The 16,602-nt window shown below is 40.2% G+C and overlaps 1 protein-coding gene across 9 annotated transcripts in view; it reads left to right on the top strand.

Annotated features, from left to right (window-relative positions):
- Positions 1-1,398: 1,398 nt before the first annotated feature.
- grb10b (growth factor receptor-bound protein 10b) overlaps positions 1,399-16,602 on the top strand; it is a 60,215-nt gene continuing 45,011 nt past the window's right edge. For 2 of the 9 annotated variants that reach the window (XM_027179109.2, XM_027179105.2), the window contains exon 1: positions 4,311-4,464. The gene's annotated coding sequence lies outside the window, so the exon portion shown is untranslated. Of the gene's footprint in view, positions 1,433-4,310; positions 4,465-4,620; positions 5,038-16,602 lie in introns of those variants that run through there. The other 7 variants (XM_047810840.1, XM_027179107.2, XM_027179110.2 and 4 more) reach the window with 6 other exon arrangements.

The raw sequence follows: 16,602 nt of genomic DNA, 5'->3' as shown, positions 1-16,602 counted from the left end.
TATATGGAAATCGATAGTGAAATAACTGAATAGGTGTCCATGAGATTTTCTTTGTTTATTTGAAAAGTCTAAACCCCACATTCATTCAAGCTGACAATACAGTCAGAGATTATGAAGGTCACATCAACCAGCATCAGATCCCCCAAATACAAATGGAGGGAATCAAATACAGTTTTCGAACAAACAAACAAACACAATCTGCACACTTGTTCAGTGATAACAGTTGTTATTACATGTTATGAGCTTGGCTTCATACTGGGTTTATTGGCAGGTTAGGAACAGGGGAACCAGAGAAACCTCGCTGCATGCACCACAGGACTGGTCTGAGCTGGAATTCCATCTGAACTGAATATAAGATTATATTATTTTTCAGGTTTGTACCTGAGTGGTGGTTTGTGTGATGGATTTATGGTAAGTTGGTCAGTATTGCAGTCACAGTTAGATTTGTGTTAACATATTAACACATTGTGGAACATTAAGTCATGTACTGTGTACTTTGGGCAATACTTGCAACTTAAAAATAAAATACAAAATCCACAGGATGATAACTATCAAACCTTAGATCACAGTTTTGGTACCAGGTCTGGACACAATGTCTGCACACAGGGCCAAGGGACAGGAATCGGACCCTTACAGTGTTAAGCACCGAGCCGCTGTGTTTAACACGCATGTGTCCTTTGTGTAAATGATTCCTCTAAGAATTAATAAATGGATTTGTTTTGTATTCAACTTAATGGACGAGGCTCGTTCGTCATGAAAAGCTGAAAAGTTTAAAAGATACCTCACGTTCCGTTCCGTTCTAGATTACGAAGTGCATTCGTGAACAAGTTCGTTTCGGTCCTTAATTAAAGGTTTATTAGAGAGGATATACACAACAAGTCCTTTGAGTAATTGTCCTTATTGTTAACTGCTCGTCATCCCCGGCCTGGCTGGTTATACCCATACAGGGGCCAAAAGGGCCAAACAACTACATGGCCACATTAGAACATTTCCAAAAATGTGTTATTATATAAATTCCAATTGTTTATGCAATTTATTCATTAATAAATAAATGTATTGGAAATGTTCCAGTTAAAAATAATACTATACAGTTTTGGCAGTAACGTGTTCATTATTATGTTTTATTATTATTGACCTGTTTTTGTGCTTTATATAAATTAATACACAGTAATTTGATGATGTAAATATCTTTATTTGGACCTAATTACACTGAGAACAGAGGTTCAGTGTGTGCGCGCGCACAACGTGCTGCCACACTGCTGTATCACGCGCTCTGTTTATCCAGCGTGCGCGTCCTGGGGGTGTGGCCAAAGCGCGGCGTTTCATTGGCTCCGAGAGGGGCGGGTGCCTTCAGTGGGCGTGGTCTAGTGAACAACAACTTTAGAGCTTTACACACTGGTTACAGCGACACACTGCATGCTGTCTAAATAAGGTAGGAAAGTCTCTGTGTCACCTTTACTCTTATTTTAATAGCGACCAAAGGGGTTTTTGTGGTTTTAATGTAACAGGTCTATTTATTTATTTTTTTTATTATCATTTTTTTTTTCAAATTAATTCTGTACTAAATTTAGTCTCAAAGCCCTACATGTGTGTGTACAGTATGTGTGTGTGTATGTGTGTAACTGTGTGTATGTGTATGTGTGTGAGTGTGTGTGTGTGTGTGTGTATGTGTGTGTGTTGTGTGTTGTGTGAGTGTGTGTGAGTGTGTGTTGTGTGTGTGTGAGTGTGTGTGTTTGTGTGTATGTGTTGTGAGAGTGTGTATGTGTGTATGTGTGTTGTGTGAGTGTGTGTGTATGTGTGTGTTGTGTGCATGTGTGTTTATGTGTGTGTGAGTGTGTGTGTTGTGTGTGAGAGTGTGTGTGTGTGTGTGTGTGTGTGTGTGTGTGTGTGTGTGTGTGTTGTGTGTGTGTGAGTGTGTGTGTTGTGTGTGTGTGTGTGTGTGTGTGTGTGTGTGTGTGTGTGTGTTGTGTGAGATGTTATTCTGCTCACCGAGGCTGATTGTTTGACTTATTCTACCTTTCTGTCAGGTCAGAACGCTGTCGTCATCCTCCTTTGACTAATAAAACATTTTCTTGCATGCACAGTATTTATATTTATAAAGATGGGACGTGGTAATAAACTCCTACATGTTCCTTAGAGACATTATGGCGTGTTTGTAAACCGCTGCTCATTGTCATGGGAAAGTGTCCTCGGCCCTCTTCCACATGATCTCACAGACACACGTGATTGGCTAGTGGTGCTGTGATTGACTGGACAAGATAGTAACTCCATCCATGCCATGTAGAGAGTAACAGCTCATTACACTTTACACAAACACATCAGCTGGAATCGAACTCTTTACCTCTGGATAACAAAACTAAACAATAATAATAATAATAATAATAATAACCTTTATTTTCTATAGCACCTTTAAAAGTACATCTCAAAGCGCTTTACAAAAGCAAATAAAACAACAAAAATACACCACATAATATAAAGATTATAATGAAAGCAACAAAATAGACTATAAAATAAGCACAATGTAAAATTACAATTAGTCAATTAAAAGCTAGCCTAAAAAAATTAGTTTTAAGCTGAGATTTAAAAATGCCAAGAGATTATGCTTGCCTTTTCTCAGTTGGTAAGAAATTCCAAAGTTTTGGAGCTAGTGAAGAGAAAGCCCTAATCTCCCATCCATCGTAAACGAGTTAAAGGAACAGCTAAAAGACCAGTTTCCAAAGAACGAAGGTCACGAGATGAAATATAAGGGATTAAAAGCTCAGTCAGATATTGAGGAGCCAACCCGTGTAAGGCCTTGTAGGTAATCGACCTTTTGACACCAAAGCCAACAGAGCATTACAGTAATGGACACGTGAAAACACAAAAGTGTCGATCAGTCTCTCAGCAACACAAAACGACAGCATTGGACGCAATCTGGCAATATTTCAGAGGTGAAAGAAAGAAGTTTTAACCGTATTTTGGATATGTGGCTCAAACGTTAAAGGTGCGGTCTCCGTTGTTTGGAAGCCAATGTTGATATTTGAAATCACCAAAACAAACACGCCCATAACCCAAATGGGTACCACCTCTGTTTTGATAGCTCCGCCCACACATACACCAGACAAGTATAACCCAAGTATAACCCAGACAAGTATTATGGCGGAACCTGTTGGGGTGGCTGGCCGAGGGTATATTTTTATCAATAAATGAACACAATGAGTAATATTATGGTAATACAAATGTGTTTTTGTAGTACTGTGTGTTGTACCGCGAAAGGTTTAGCTCCGTTTCACGCCGAAGACTTTCAGTTCTCTCCAGCGCTGGAAAGCTGATCCTATATTAACACGTCCTACTTCTTGCCTTATCGTAAGTCTTTCTTCGCTTTCTTTCTTTGTTTTTATCCTCCATGTCAATGTTAAATCCGCTTTCTGCTAATGTCACACATGCACACCGAACACTCTCTCCGCCCGAATCGAAAAGACACGCCCCTTTCTGCTCATTGGCTACACGTTTGTTTTGATTTTTGTTTTGTTTGGTTGCCCGACTCAGTTTTCTGAAGCATTTCTCAAACAACAGAGACCCCACCTTTAAATTGGCCTCAAAAATGACCCCTAGATCCCTCAATTTAGCTTGAAACTCCACATTTGTACTATCAAGAGTTAGCTTGACTGACCCAGCTTTGCGTAGTTGGTGGAGTGCATAAAGCATAATCTCAGTCTTTTCACAGTTAAGGCAAAGAAAAAAACACACATTTAATAGCCACCAGACAGAAATTCCACCCAGAGCTGTGCAGCTTTGCATTAAATCAAACACCCTGTATGTGGCGGACACGTAACGTAAGTTCAAGCTAATAATAAACCGATTTAAAACTTTTTGTTATTTAACAAAGATAAACCTTGACATGGTGAAGTGTATTAACTCGGCTTCATCACGTCACACTCTCGTTCGATTATTTCCCTACGATACAGGACACACAGAAGGTCGTTATTTATGTATTATAATTATAATTTATTTCGATTTCTGATCAGTTTGTACTAAAGGACGACTATGGGGTCTTAAACCTGAGCTCAAGCTCAATCCTCGATAGATCGATACACAGATTGTGGTGGTGTGTAGCCTGTGTGTAGGCTGTGTGTAGGCTGTGTGTAGGCTGTGTGTAGGCTGTGTGTAGGCTGTGTGTAGCCTGAATGATCAGGATGTTGTGTTAAGTCATTTGTTACACAGTGTTTTTTTTACTGGACAGCATTTTAATTATTGATAAAGAAAAGCTTGTGGTTTTGCACGTAGTCATTGTGTTGGGGAAAATTCCAGGCGAGGGGCGTGGCTTGTGCTGGAGGGGATGGAGTTAGAGGAATCTGTGTGTGTGTGTGTGTGTGTGCGTGTGTGTGTGCGCGTGTGTGTGTGTAGAAAGTCAGCTGAGAGATTGTCTGTTCCTCTACAGAACATCTTGGGAGTAAAAGCAGTGAGTGAACATTGGACTTTTGGGTGAGGATTATATTTTAAACTGCAGATTAAGATTTGAACTGTGTGTGTGTGTGTGTGTGTGTGTGTGTGTGTGTGTGTGGGGACAGATGATGTGCAGATGATATAAAGTTAAATGTTAAATCTAAGCCTGTGTAAAGTGAAACCCAGCACAATGTTGTTTAAACTCACAGCCTTTTGTTTCTTTAGTCTTTATTTAAGTCGGTCACGTGTTCGAGTGCACGCGCACTGCGTGTTCAGTGTGTGTTTAGACTCACATCACGTTGTTAATGCACAACATTCTGCACTTTCTCTCTTTCTGTCTGCACCACGATGTTTACACACTGCAGGATGTTCATTCAGGAATGAACGGATTTAGTGACCGTGAGATTTTAAGTTAACGCTTAATGTTGGAGCCGAGGAACGATTCGCAAGGGAACCGACTCTTTTAGCGGGACGACTCCTTTGAGTGAGTCGGTTCACGAGCCAGTATAATAGATTTCGGAAGAACTTTTATTATTAGGTTTGTTTTTATTCGAATGAACAAAAGTCAAGCTTGAACCCAGAACTCTGTTTTGCTTCATTAAGAAGAAGAAGGTAAAAATCGAATTAATGTCTCTTAAGATACTTATTAGTCTCTTATTATATATAAATCATATGTAAATATCAGTAAATAAAACCCACATACATTTTTTAAATTGCAGCTTGTCCAAATTTTTGGCTTCAATGGAGTCAAAACAGCTAAAGTTCGACTCAAGTATATAAAGAAGCGAATCTTTTGAATGATTCGTGGTGTTCATCATCTGTTTCTTTAGCTGGATTTTACTAAAGTTTTGAGTTCAGATGATGTAACTGGTTTATATTTGTGTTTTGCCACAAAGCTGTTGATTACTTAATGCTGATTCTGGTGCATCGGACTGTTTTGAGTAACAACAGCTCAGACAGCAGTGCCGTCAATCACGGGTTTGTGTTAATGTGCTCCTTCTAACATGTTTAAGTTTCTCTAGTAAACTGAACATTTACCAGGATTCGTCCGGTAAACTTCCACATCAACCACAGGTGAAATGTGTCGTATTTGTTTTGATATGTTTGAACTTTAAACTTTTGGTAAAGAGACATTTATTTAATGTTTCAAAAGGAATCTCAATTTTCACCACTTTTTTGATTTTTGAAGTTGTTTATAAAATCTTGACACGATGACCCTATAACGAACGTGGTGTTTAGTTTTGACAGAGTAAAAGTCTCAGAAATGTTTTATTTTAGTAGGTGCACTCATTTGCAGGTGTATTCTGTGTGCTGTGCGATCAGTTTTGGGATGTTAAACAATTCCTGCACCTCTTGGATTAGGTCTATTTTTTCAGAGTAATTTATATGTGACTGTTAATTTATCGACACGGGATTGTGATCCATCAGTCGATCGGTTTATATTCGTTTCACAGACGCTCTTCGATATCTCGCACTAAATGCTGAACAGATTGGAGTCTTACACAGTTCTTTAGATTCCTGTTAACCATTCAAAAGGCTTGAAGGCAGAAAGAACTAACACTGAGCAAACAGGAAAGATTTGACTTCCTTTCTACTTTGTTTGCACTGTCTTTGCTTGCAAACAGTGGAACAAAATGTCCATTGTATCAGATGACGGCAAGTTAAGAGCATTTCTTTAGGCATCAGAAAGGGATTGCCTCCGAGCGTGACGGCTGTTACGCTGATGTATGTAAACTGTGAGATTGGGAGACATCTGTAGTGATATAGATAAGTAGAATGTATTTAGCGTGTGAGATTCCATGCTCATTTAATCATAACCATAAAAAAAATCTGGTAACATCATATACCACATGCGTTGCTAATAAACAGATATAAAGCAATGAAAGCAAAGCAAAGCAGACTGCAAACTGGAGGATAAAGGACAGCATCTGCAACACTGAAGTAACCTGATACAACATCATGCACAAGGAGTTCACACAGCAGCAACCGACGCTGCACAAAGCTTCGGCTAAAATAAAACGTCAACAAATAAACAGCTCTCATCCAGCAGGTCCAAACCTAATAGCCTACTTGCATGAACACACATGAAAACACCAAGAAAACCTGAACAGATCTGAATAAAATGTAAGATCTGTAATCTTCCCGATTGATTAATACTAAGTAGGTTACTTACTGACCGTCTCTGTACCGATATACAAGAATGCTAAATGCCATAAATGTAAATGTAATATACAAGAAGCCTCCAGGTAGGAATAAGTCAATAATTAATTTTTTTTTAATAATTTTGACAAAAACAAAAAAGTAAACACTTTTAACCATTAAACACTAAAATTCAGATTGGTAGCGTTACAATAAAAATAATTCCTCTTTTTAATGAATAGTTTCTGGTTTTCATAAAACGAAGACGTTAGTAAGTAAATATTTCACACACTCATTCATGTACTTTATATCGCTATTTCAAAATGAGGCTGTCAAAAATCACTTTGTGATGTCAAGCAACAAGCTTCATGAGTAACTAAACAGGAGAAACAGTTAATCATATGCCTCGGGTAAACTCTCAATAAAACCTTTAGCTCGCGGTGCTTGTTGGACAGATTTCATGCCAAGTTGTCAGTTTTGCATTTTTCCCCCTCATTAAACTCTTCACTAGCGTGTTGGCCATCGTGTCAGGATTTCTGAAGCGTTTTATATCTAAATAATAAATGTCCCGTCTGGCTAAGATGACCATGACTAACTTGTCTGCAAGCACTTTCACATGAAATTCATAAACCATGTCAATCTTCTGAATGTACGTCGATCTTTTTTGCTAAAGCAAAAGAGCTGGCTAACTTGACAGGAATTCTGTGACTTGATGGTTAATGATCTCTTTTTGATTCATTTGAGCTAAGCTAATTCATTCCTGAGAGGGATTTTAGATCATTTTCACAAATGCTCCAGCTATTTACAATGATCTACCCTGACAGGATGTCTGAGAAGAACTTTACATCAATCATTTTCATAAATATTCCATATAGCTAACATGACATCTGAGAGCTTCAGATCGTTTTTTATAAATGTTTTGCAGACGAACGTGTGCTAACCTTTCTCTGAGAAACTTTCGATCTTTTTTTAGAAATGTTTCAGGTGGCTAACGCATGCTAACCTGACTGGATTTCTCTGAGGAAAAATAATCTTATTAAAAATTAATGTCCTTTGCTAGCTAACTTGAGTTAGGATTTCTGACTGGAATTTTATTTTGAGGATTTTTTTTTTTGGAAGATTTGAGGCAGGATTTCTGACAGGAATTTTAGATCCTTTTCATTAATCTTCCAGTTGGATAAAACAACCTAACATGAGAGGATTCTGGAGGCAATTTTTAAGTCATTTTTTTAAAACATATTTTTGTTAACATTATTTTTTTTAAATATTACCATTTTTTTGCTACGAAACGGTTACATTTTTCTTTAAATTATAAAAGAAATATTAATGTCTTCTTGCCAGTGCCAAATAAATTAATACGGTCACGGTTACGTGTTGAGCACCAAACATTGCTGTCTTTGAGTAGTAAATCACATGCCTCAGTTTTACTCACAATAAAACCCAGAGCCATCTAACCTGTCTCACCATGCTTGTTGGTGAAATCTCTTGCCAAGTTTCCTGTGTTGGCTGTTTTGCAGTGGAAGCGTTCATATCATTTTTTTTTTTGCATTTGATAGGTCCGTGAACTCAGAACTAACCTGCTGACTAATACAAGTTAACATGACAGGACTTATATATTTCAGTTCCTTAACTTTCAGTATTGTTAATGCCGAATCCTAGTTCTACGTGCTCCCGCTCCGGTCTGTGTGTTTCATCGATACAGTTAATGTCGATTATGCTCACTTTAATCTCTAATAAAATTTGCGAAGCCGTATAAAGGAGTATTTGGTTCATACTCCAAGTACGAAAACTGTTTGGAACGAATTGTACGTGTTTCTCTGACCCGCTGGCGGCCCTCCACTGAATTTCACATACATGCTGTGCTCTGGAATTTGCAGTTCCAGCACTTAAGCAAACTAACATTATTCCCAAGTCTGTGGCCAGTTCTGTTGAATTCTTGAGTTAGAGTTAAAACTATAACTTGAAGTCTTCCCACACAGGCAAATCTTCTGGATGGAGAACTTATCATACTATCAGAACTAATCATTTCAGCACACCTCCATCCTTGTATAATGTTATTCATTATTAACCTCTACCAAAGGAAAAAGCAATTCTTTGCCAAATGTCAATGAATAAAAGTGTGAGTTTGTCATATAATAAGTTTTAGCGAACTTTTTACGCCTTGCTCCGGCACCCAGCAAAGTCTGCCTGTCTTTCTGGAGATTTGTATTAACACCCTTCTCATTATAAGAACTTTTGTGGACCAAGAGGTGTAACTGACCACCAAGTCGAGACGACTTTTTGTCCAGTTTGTTTTTGTGTATTTTATTTACAGTTGGTAGATTGTGATGGACCACCTTGGAGCTACCATGTCCCCACAGGATGTACTTTTTTTATGGATAGTTTGGTAGCATAGCATGAAAATGGTTTGCTCCATTTGCTCCTTTTCACATCACCAACACTGTCTGTGACATAAATCTAGCTCGACAACCTTATCTTTGTTGCCTTTCTGTAAAGCATTAATGGGACTGGCTAAATTACAAAGTTGGAAGGATCCGGTCAGCCCCCTCACACAGCAGACACGGGGCCATTATTCAAGAGCTCCAGTCCTGTTAGTTCACTTTCCTACGACAACCGACTCAACCCATCCTGTAATTAGTGATAGTCCAATGTTCCAAGAAGCCTTTCTTCAAGCTCGGCTGTTTAACCTTCAAAAATAATATCTACATAGTTAACCTCCACACAAATTGTGAACTTTTTTTTTTCAATATTGCATTTGATAGAAAGTCTCTGTACTTTAGGTTTGATCTTGTTGTGTATTAAGGACAAGATTAGGAGTGCTTATGGCCAAAAGTGTAGGATTTTGTCTGGATTTTCAGCTACACCTGTCGGTAACAGGTGCATAACATCAAGCACATGTTCATGCAACGTCTGTAGTTAAACACTGACGGTAGAATGGTTCCTCCTGGAGATCCCAGTGACTTTCAACAGATCATAGGATGCCAGCTTTGCCACAAGGCTGTCTACCCTGCTTGATATTCCCCAGTCAGCTATTGAGAAATATATGTTTCTATTACCAACAACAACTTGACCATAAAGAGTGGGTCCACAGTGCTGAAGTGTAAACTGCGGTTCTTCGTGTTGACACGCGCTACAGAGTTCCAAACTGACGCTTGAAGGAACATTAGCACGAGAACTGTGTGTTGGAAGATTTTTATCAAATGTACATCCATTGCCGAGCAGTAGCACACAAGCCTAAGCTCATGATGTGCCATGCCACAGTTGGCTGAAGTGGTGTAAAAACTTTAGAGGAGTGGAAACGTTCTCTGAAGTTTTGAATCACTCGTCTGGTCTCATGGGTTTCCATTAATTTAACAGAAGTGAGTGGTTTTTCCTGGTCATGGTGACTATGGCTTGAGTTACTAGTTTGTTTATATTTTGTCAGTGAGGTTTGGAAATGGGATTTCTGTGCATCCCTTTATTAGATGACGAGTAAATATCTGAAGTGACATGACATACAGCTAAGTACGGTGACCCAGACACAGAATTCGTTCTCTGGATTTAACCCATCCAAAGTGCACACAGACACACACACACAGCAGTGAACACACACACACACACACACACAGCAGTGAACACACACACCGTGAACACGCACCCAGAGCAGTGGGCAGCTATTTATGCTGCGGCCCCCGGGTAGCAGTTGGGGGGCGTTCGGTGCCTTGCTTAAGGGCACCTCAGTCGTGGTGTTGCCGGCTCGAGACTCGAACCCACAACCTTAGGGTTACGAGTTGAAATCTCTAACCATTAGACCACGACTTCCCCTAGTATCAGTCTTTGGGCCCTTAGGAATACTGCCAAAGAAGACAAAGGTTCAAACAGCTGTTGAGTGGTAAAAGGAGTAATCCTGATGATACCATACCACAGAAGTGCCAAAGGAGTGCTTATAGGACAAAAAGGGCTCAACCTTGTGATCTTCACTTATTCTTCTTCTGAACCTGCTCTGGATCTGTCTATGACATGAGCCCGAATAGCTACGTCTAACCTAGCGTTGAGCCTGCTATTTCTGCTCCCTAAGCCTAACCCCCTTTAAGTGAAGATCCAACGGCTGTTGTCACACCACCCAAGCTTGACACTCTTGTTATGCTGTGGGTAGATCCCTCCTGGCCCGGATTAACCTCCTAAGTACAGAGCTGTGAGATTTAGTCATGCAGGGGATGTGTGAAAAATCACTGAAGGCCACTCGAGAACTATTTATAGCTTTGACAAGAGCCAATCTTTTGGCATTGCCTCAAAACAGACAGGCTTTACTTTACCAGATGTCGTTAAAAATAATCACAGATAAAGTATCCGAGCAGATAAAATATATAAAAGCATTGATTAAGGCATTTACAACAATTTCTTTCTCTTGGCTCGGCTTGCTAGTCAGCCCTAATGTGAATACGTTTGTAAAGATAATATCATTGTAACGATCACTTTCCATCATCCTGTGAGTATGTACTTCTATGACACGGCCGACATGTATGTACTTGTGCGATGGCCTAGAGACGATTCTTACAGGTAGGGAAAAGAAAAAAAACCTTTTCACATATAGTTGATTTAGGAGATTTGAGCAGTGCAGTCATGGCACATCAACTTTAATCCTGTCAACATGGCTGCAAGTTGACACTCTGCTTTTTCTTTCGGTAATCGGGATCCTGACAGGCTCGTGCAAGGGGTATTTGTATAGCCTTGAAGGGTGTCTTGTGCTGGAACACATCAAAGTGAAAGCACGGCTGCAGATTTATGGGCTGTTCCGTGCTTATCTATGCCCACGGTGTCTCCAGTTTCCATAAATCTGCAGACTCATATTTTTTTTTGAGTATTGTGTTGCATGTTCAGGTTACGTGATCCTGCTGGTGTTTCAATTTACTTTTGTTCTGGAATAAAGTTACAGTAGGTGTCTTGTGGACTTGGTGCATCGGGTGGGGTTTTTTAACCTTTACTTAACAACTGATTAGTGTGAGAGTCTGACAGGTGGGGGGGGGGAGTAAGTCACACGTGTGCGAGTCACAAGTAAGTCTCAAGTCATGAACATCAAAGTCAAGTTGAGTCTTTTTTAATATTTGTCAAGCAAGTCTGAAATTTGCGACTTAAGTCTGACTCGAGTTAAGTCGAGTCGCTCATCTCTGAGATATATAACTCAAGTCCGAGTCAAGTCTCAAGTCATGAATGTCAAGTCGAGTCTTTTTTTTTAATATTTGCCAAGCAAGTCTGACATTTGCGACTTAATTCCCCCATCTCTGGTGTCTGAAGCATGTCTGAAGCTTTCTTCTCGACGAATAACCGACGCACAACAAAGGGATTTGAACCACGTCTCTTAACTGGAACATAGCGGGAACTGTAACGAGTCTGAATGTGAAGTTTCTGGTTTATTAGTAATAAAATCTCACCGTAATTCATTAGCGCTGGGCGCAAGGCAAATTCCAGGTTTGTACGCTATTAATGCACCAATAGGTTGTTGTTTCCATAGCAACAACTTGCTCTGGGGGTTTCTATGGAGGACGTGGCACACGATCTAATCTTATCAACGTAATATTTAACAAAGAGAAAGTTATGTAATTGTTAATAAGGTTTTTCAGCAGTTATGGAAGGAGTCTCCAGTGTCAGTACAAGCAGGTTTACCTTCATATCCACCATAACGTGTGACGAGATGAACGGGTTTCGCTAACATTCCACGATATAAAACATGGTTATAAATGAGTAATAACATCGTGACAATTCACAGTAACAGCGACATTAAAAGAGAATGTGGTGAAAAGGGATTCAGTTTAGTAAGTCATAGCTGTATTATTATTATTTTATGAGTTTCTTGTCAGTCCAGTTTCAACACTACAAGATTAGAGCTAAAATTCTTTCTTGGAACTGATGCGCTTAAACTCCTAAATTTAATTTGGTCACTCAGGAAAGCTTTCAGTGTTGTCTAGGCATCGACTGGATGTCTGAAGCTGAAACAAGGCAAGTGCTGTGAGATTTGAGCCGTCTCTCAGAGAGAGAGAGAGAGAGACAGAGAGAGATGGGGGAGAGAGAGAGAGAGAGAGAGATGGGGGAGAGAGAGAGAGAGATGGGGGAGAGAGAGAGAGAAATGGGGGAGAGAGAGAGATAGAGGGGGGGGAGAAAGGGGGGGAGAGACGCAGAGGGGGGGACGGGAAGAGAAAGGGGAAGAGAGACACACAGAGAGAGATGGGGGGAGAGGGGGAGAGAGAGAGACAGAGAGAGAGAGAGAGAGAGAGAGAGAGAGGTAGACACAGAGAGAGAGGGGGGGACGCAGAGAGAGAGAGAGAGACACACACACACAGAGAGAGAGAGAGAGAGACACACACAGAGAGAGAGAGACACACACACAGAGAGGGAGAGAGATGCACACAGAGACAGAGAGAGAGAGACACACACAGAGGGAGGGAGAGAGAGAGACACACACAGAGAGAGAGAGACACACAGAGACAGGGAGAGAGGGGGAGAGAGAGAGACACACACAGAGAGAGAGAGACAGCGAGAGAGACAGGGAGAGAGGGGGAGAGAGAGAGAGAGAGAGAGATTCATGGATGTTCATGCAGGACTGCTCATAAAAGTAAGAAATAAAGGGTGCAGTCACGAGTCACTTGTTTAAGTAACTTTTAAGGGTTCGAGTGTGAATTCCAGGTCTATTGCCAGATGACGGTCCATGAAAAAGCCCCTTAACTGCTCAGCTGTACTCAGGAATGTGAATGTAAATATGTCCTCAGTACGTCTTCCGCAGGCGCTCGGCTCCGCCCCTTTTGTTGTCCGTTTTTCTCTCCGGCTCGGGAAGCCACAGCTGGACAACAGTGCGAGCTGCATTCCAGCATTCCAGAGGTTCTCTCGCTCTCTTTCGCCTCCTTCCTTTGCACTTTGGCCTACAAATCAGTGTATGCCACTCAGCTGCTCTCCTCTTGACATCCCATCTGGGTAAAAAAGGTGCTCTCAGCGTTCCTGAGGAGATAAAGGCATTAAACAACCAGGAAGTGGCTTCATTTTGACATGCCTGCTATCACGAGGCAGGAAATGTTTCTTAAGCAGTTTTTTTGTTAGTTATTTTACGTATACAAGAAGTCCTTTTATTATTCACTATAGATCGTGTACATAGTCGGCCATTCAGCTACCTGTGAATGAGCTGTTGCTATAGAAACGTATTTAAGGAACCTTTATTTTCAGGGCAGAAACGGTTCCCTGGATTTTGGCCCAAGTGCGATCAGTCTAAATGATCTCGGGGCCTTTTTAAGCTAAATGAACGCTACGGAACGGTTCAATGAAAAAAGACAGGGAACTGCGAAAGTGTCGTTTTTCCCATTTGCAAATTCTTTATTCCGGACTGTATTAAGAAACGACTACAAAAACCCCCACAAATATTTAAAAGACGTATCTTACAGCTCCAGGTTAACCCTTTTTACCAGTACACTGGGGGTCCAGGCTGCCAATGGATAGGAAATCGACTTATTGGTCATTTAAAGGTGGGGTCTCCGATTTTTGGAAGCCAATGTTGACATTTGAAATCACCAAAACAAACACGCCCCTATAACCCAAACGGGTCCCACCCCTGTATCGATTTTTGTTTTGTTTACTATTCAACCCGACTCAGTTTTCTGAAGCATTTCTCAAAAATCGCAGACCCTGCCTTTAAATTAATTCATTTATTGCCAGAAGTCTGATGTAAAATGAATCTGGACTCTGAAACTAATTGTTTTTGGCTTTTCGGAACTTTTCTATGTCTATATCGCTCATAAAAAAAAGCCCTGAGGACCTACATTCATATGAGCTTCATATTAACCAGCACTGTGAAGTGTGACACGAAAGACATCCAGTAGTGAACCTGACCACAACAAAACCAGCAGAAATCTTTCTTTCCTTTCTCTTAATCCAGTAAAAAATACATATCTATCAGTTTAAGTTAAAGGTGTATAAATTACTGAACATTATCCAAAAGCTGCTATTATAGATAAAAAAAGTAGTACCCCAACACCACCTGACCGATCGCCCACCCGAACATCATCAGTATACTAAAACTAACAGTGTAACTTAACGCAGCTCTGAAACTGAAGGTGCATGAAGTTTAAGTTTGATGTTCCACTGACGCTTTTATTCATTTTGCTCCTTCACAGTTTATTAAGATCATTCAGAAAGAGCTGAAAGCAATCGGTGGTTAAATCTGCTTAAAGCTGGAGGAAATTTATTTAATTCACCACTAATATGGAAATATTAAAAAAAAACAAAACAACAGAAATTCAACTCTTCACTTATGTCTATATTTAACGGCTGTAATTGAATTTTTGTGGAAATCATATTGTTTAGGCATCGAATGTGAGACGCTTCTCCCACACGAAGTCGTACGTTTCTCCCGGCAACATGGCTCCGTTTCGACAAAGAGCTGAGACGCGTTTTCTTCTTTAACCCCTTAAACGCCAGGATTTGTTCAGCTGATTTTGCCCTTATTCAGTAACCGATTGCTTGCTAAAGTTCATTCATTCATTCATCTTCTACCGCTTATCCGAACTTCTCGGGTCACGGGGAGCCTGTGCCTATCTCTGGCGTCATCGGGCATCGAGGCAGGATACACCCTGGACGGAGTGCCAACCCATCACAGGGCACACACACACACTCTCATTCACGCATGTCTTTGGACCGGGGGAGGAAACCGGAGTACCCGGAGGAAACCCCCGAGGCACGGGGAGAACATGCAAACTCCACACACAAGGCGGAGGCGGGAATCGAACCCCCAACCTTGGAGGTGTGAGGCGAACGTGCTAACCGCTAAGTCACCGTGCCCCCCCCCCTTGCTAAAGTTATTAAGTGAAAATTAGAGAGTTAGGAAAGTTTCATTGGGGTTTAAGGTGACATCATTAGTGTAAGTACAGATGAAAGATAGAGTTGGGTTTTGTTTTTGTTGTCTTTTTCTTTTAGTTGAAAAAAAGAAAGAAAAAATTTAGATTCTTTGAAGACACATTTTTTCCATGAAATTTATGAAAGGAGTCTCCAGTTCTCAATGGAGGATTTTTGCAGTTTATTTTATCAGTAATGTACAAATTTATCATCGTGTTATTTATCATCACGATAATCGATATTGATTCTTTTTTTGAGATCTTTCTTTGGCACATTTTTGGGAATGAGATCGTTGGGATATCATCAACGATAGTAATTCAGCCTGTCAGGATATTCTAATGTTTGTGATCAAAGAATTTTTTTGAAAATTGCCCAAATTTTTTTTGTTTCCTGAAAACCTAACATGGTTTTAAAGTCTTTAATGTCCTCCTGTTGAATCACATGTACAGGGGAGTTTTTGCTGTTCTGTATGTCAGCGCTTGGATATGCTAATGGTCCCAAAAAAATACTGCGCCTCTCAAAGCTGCAGTATGTTCGGTACTTCATGCATGTGTGCCTCCTGTGTTACTGTTTTCATTCTGGACAGCCGCGTCTATGAATAACACAAATATTTTTAAGCACGGCCCGATTTGGGAGAAAGAATTTCTGACCTTGTGAATGGCGTGGAGCTCGGGTGGGACGCACGGAGAGAACTTAGCAGACGCAGCACTTTTGCTTTTTATTTATTTGTGTTTTTTTTTTTTGCACTTTTTTGCTCTGGAGCTGCCCACAAAAACATCTATTGGGGATTTTGTGTCATCACGCTGACACTGAGCTCCATAGCCCTATTTTAGAACGGTGCTTTTTGCCTTCTTAAACTCCTTGACCTAAATGTTTTAACTTGTGAAACCTGATGTTTGGCTCGTGTCAATCACATCCACACATCTTCATTCATTTCTTTTTTTTTGTACATTGTTGGTTATCTGAATAATTTCCCTCAGTAGTGAAGGTAAGTGTGTGTGTGTTTGTGTGTGTGTGGTGTTTGTGTGTGTTGTTTGTTTGTGTGTTTGTGTGTGTGTGTTTGTGTGTGTTTGTGTGTGTTGTGTGTGTGTGTGTGTGTCTAAACCAAGATAAATTCTCAGCTACTCACTAATTTATTACCTTAATTAATTTATTTATTATTTATAATCTGATTGTATGGTACGT

Source organism: Tachysurus fulvidraco, chromosome 3, assembly GCF_022655615.1.
Source record: "Tachysurus fulvidraco isolate hzauxx_2018 chromosome 3, HZAU_PFXX_2.0, whole genome shotgun sequence".
In the NCBI taxonomy this organism is placed as follows: domain Eukaryota; kingdom Metazoa; phylum Chordata; class Actinopteri; order Siluriformes; family Bagridae; genus Tachysurus; species Tachysurus fulvidraco.
Note: the sequence above shows the minus strand (reverse complement) of the source record. Positions and strands in the feature narration are given on the sequence as shown.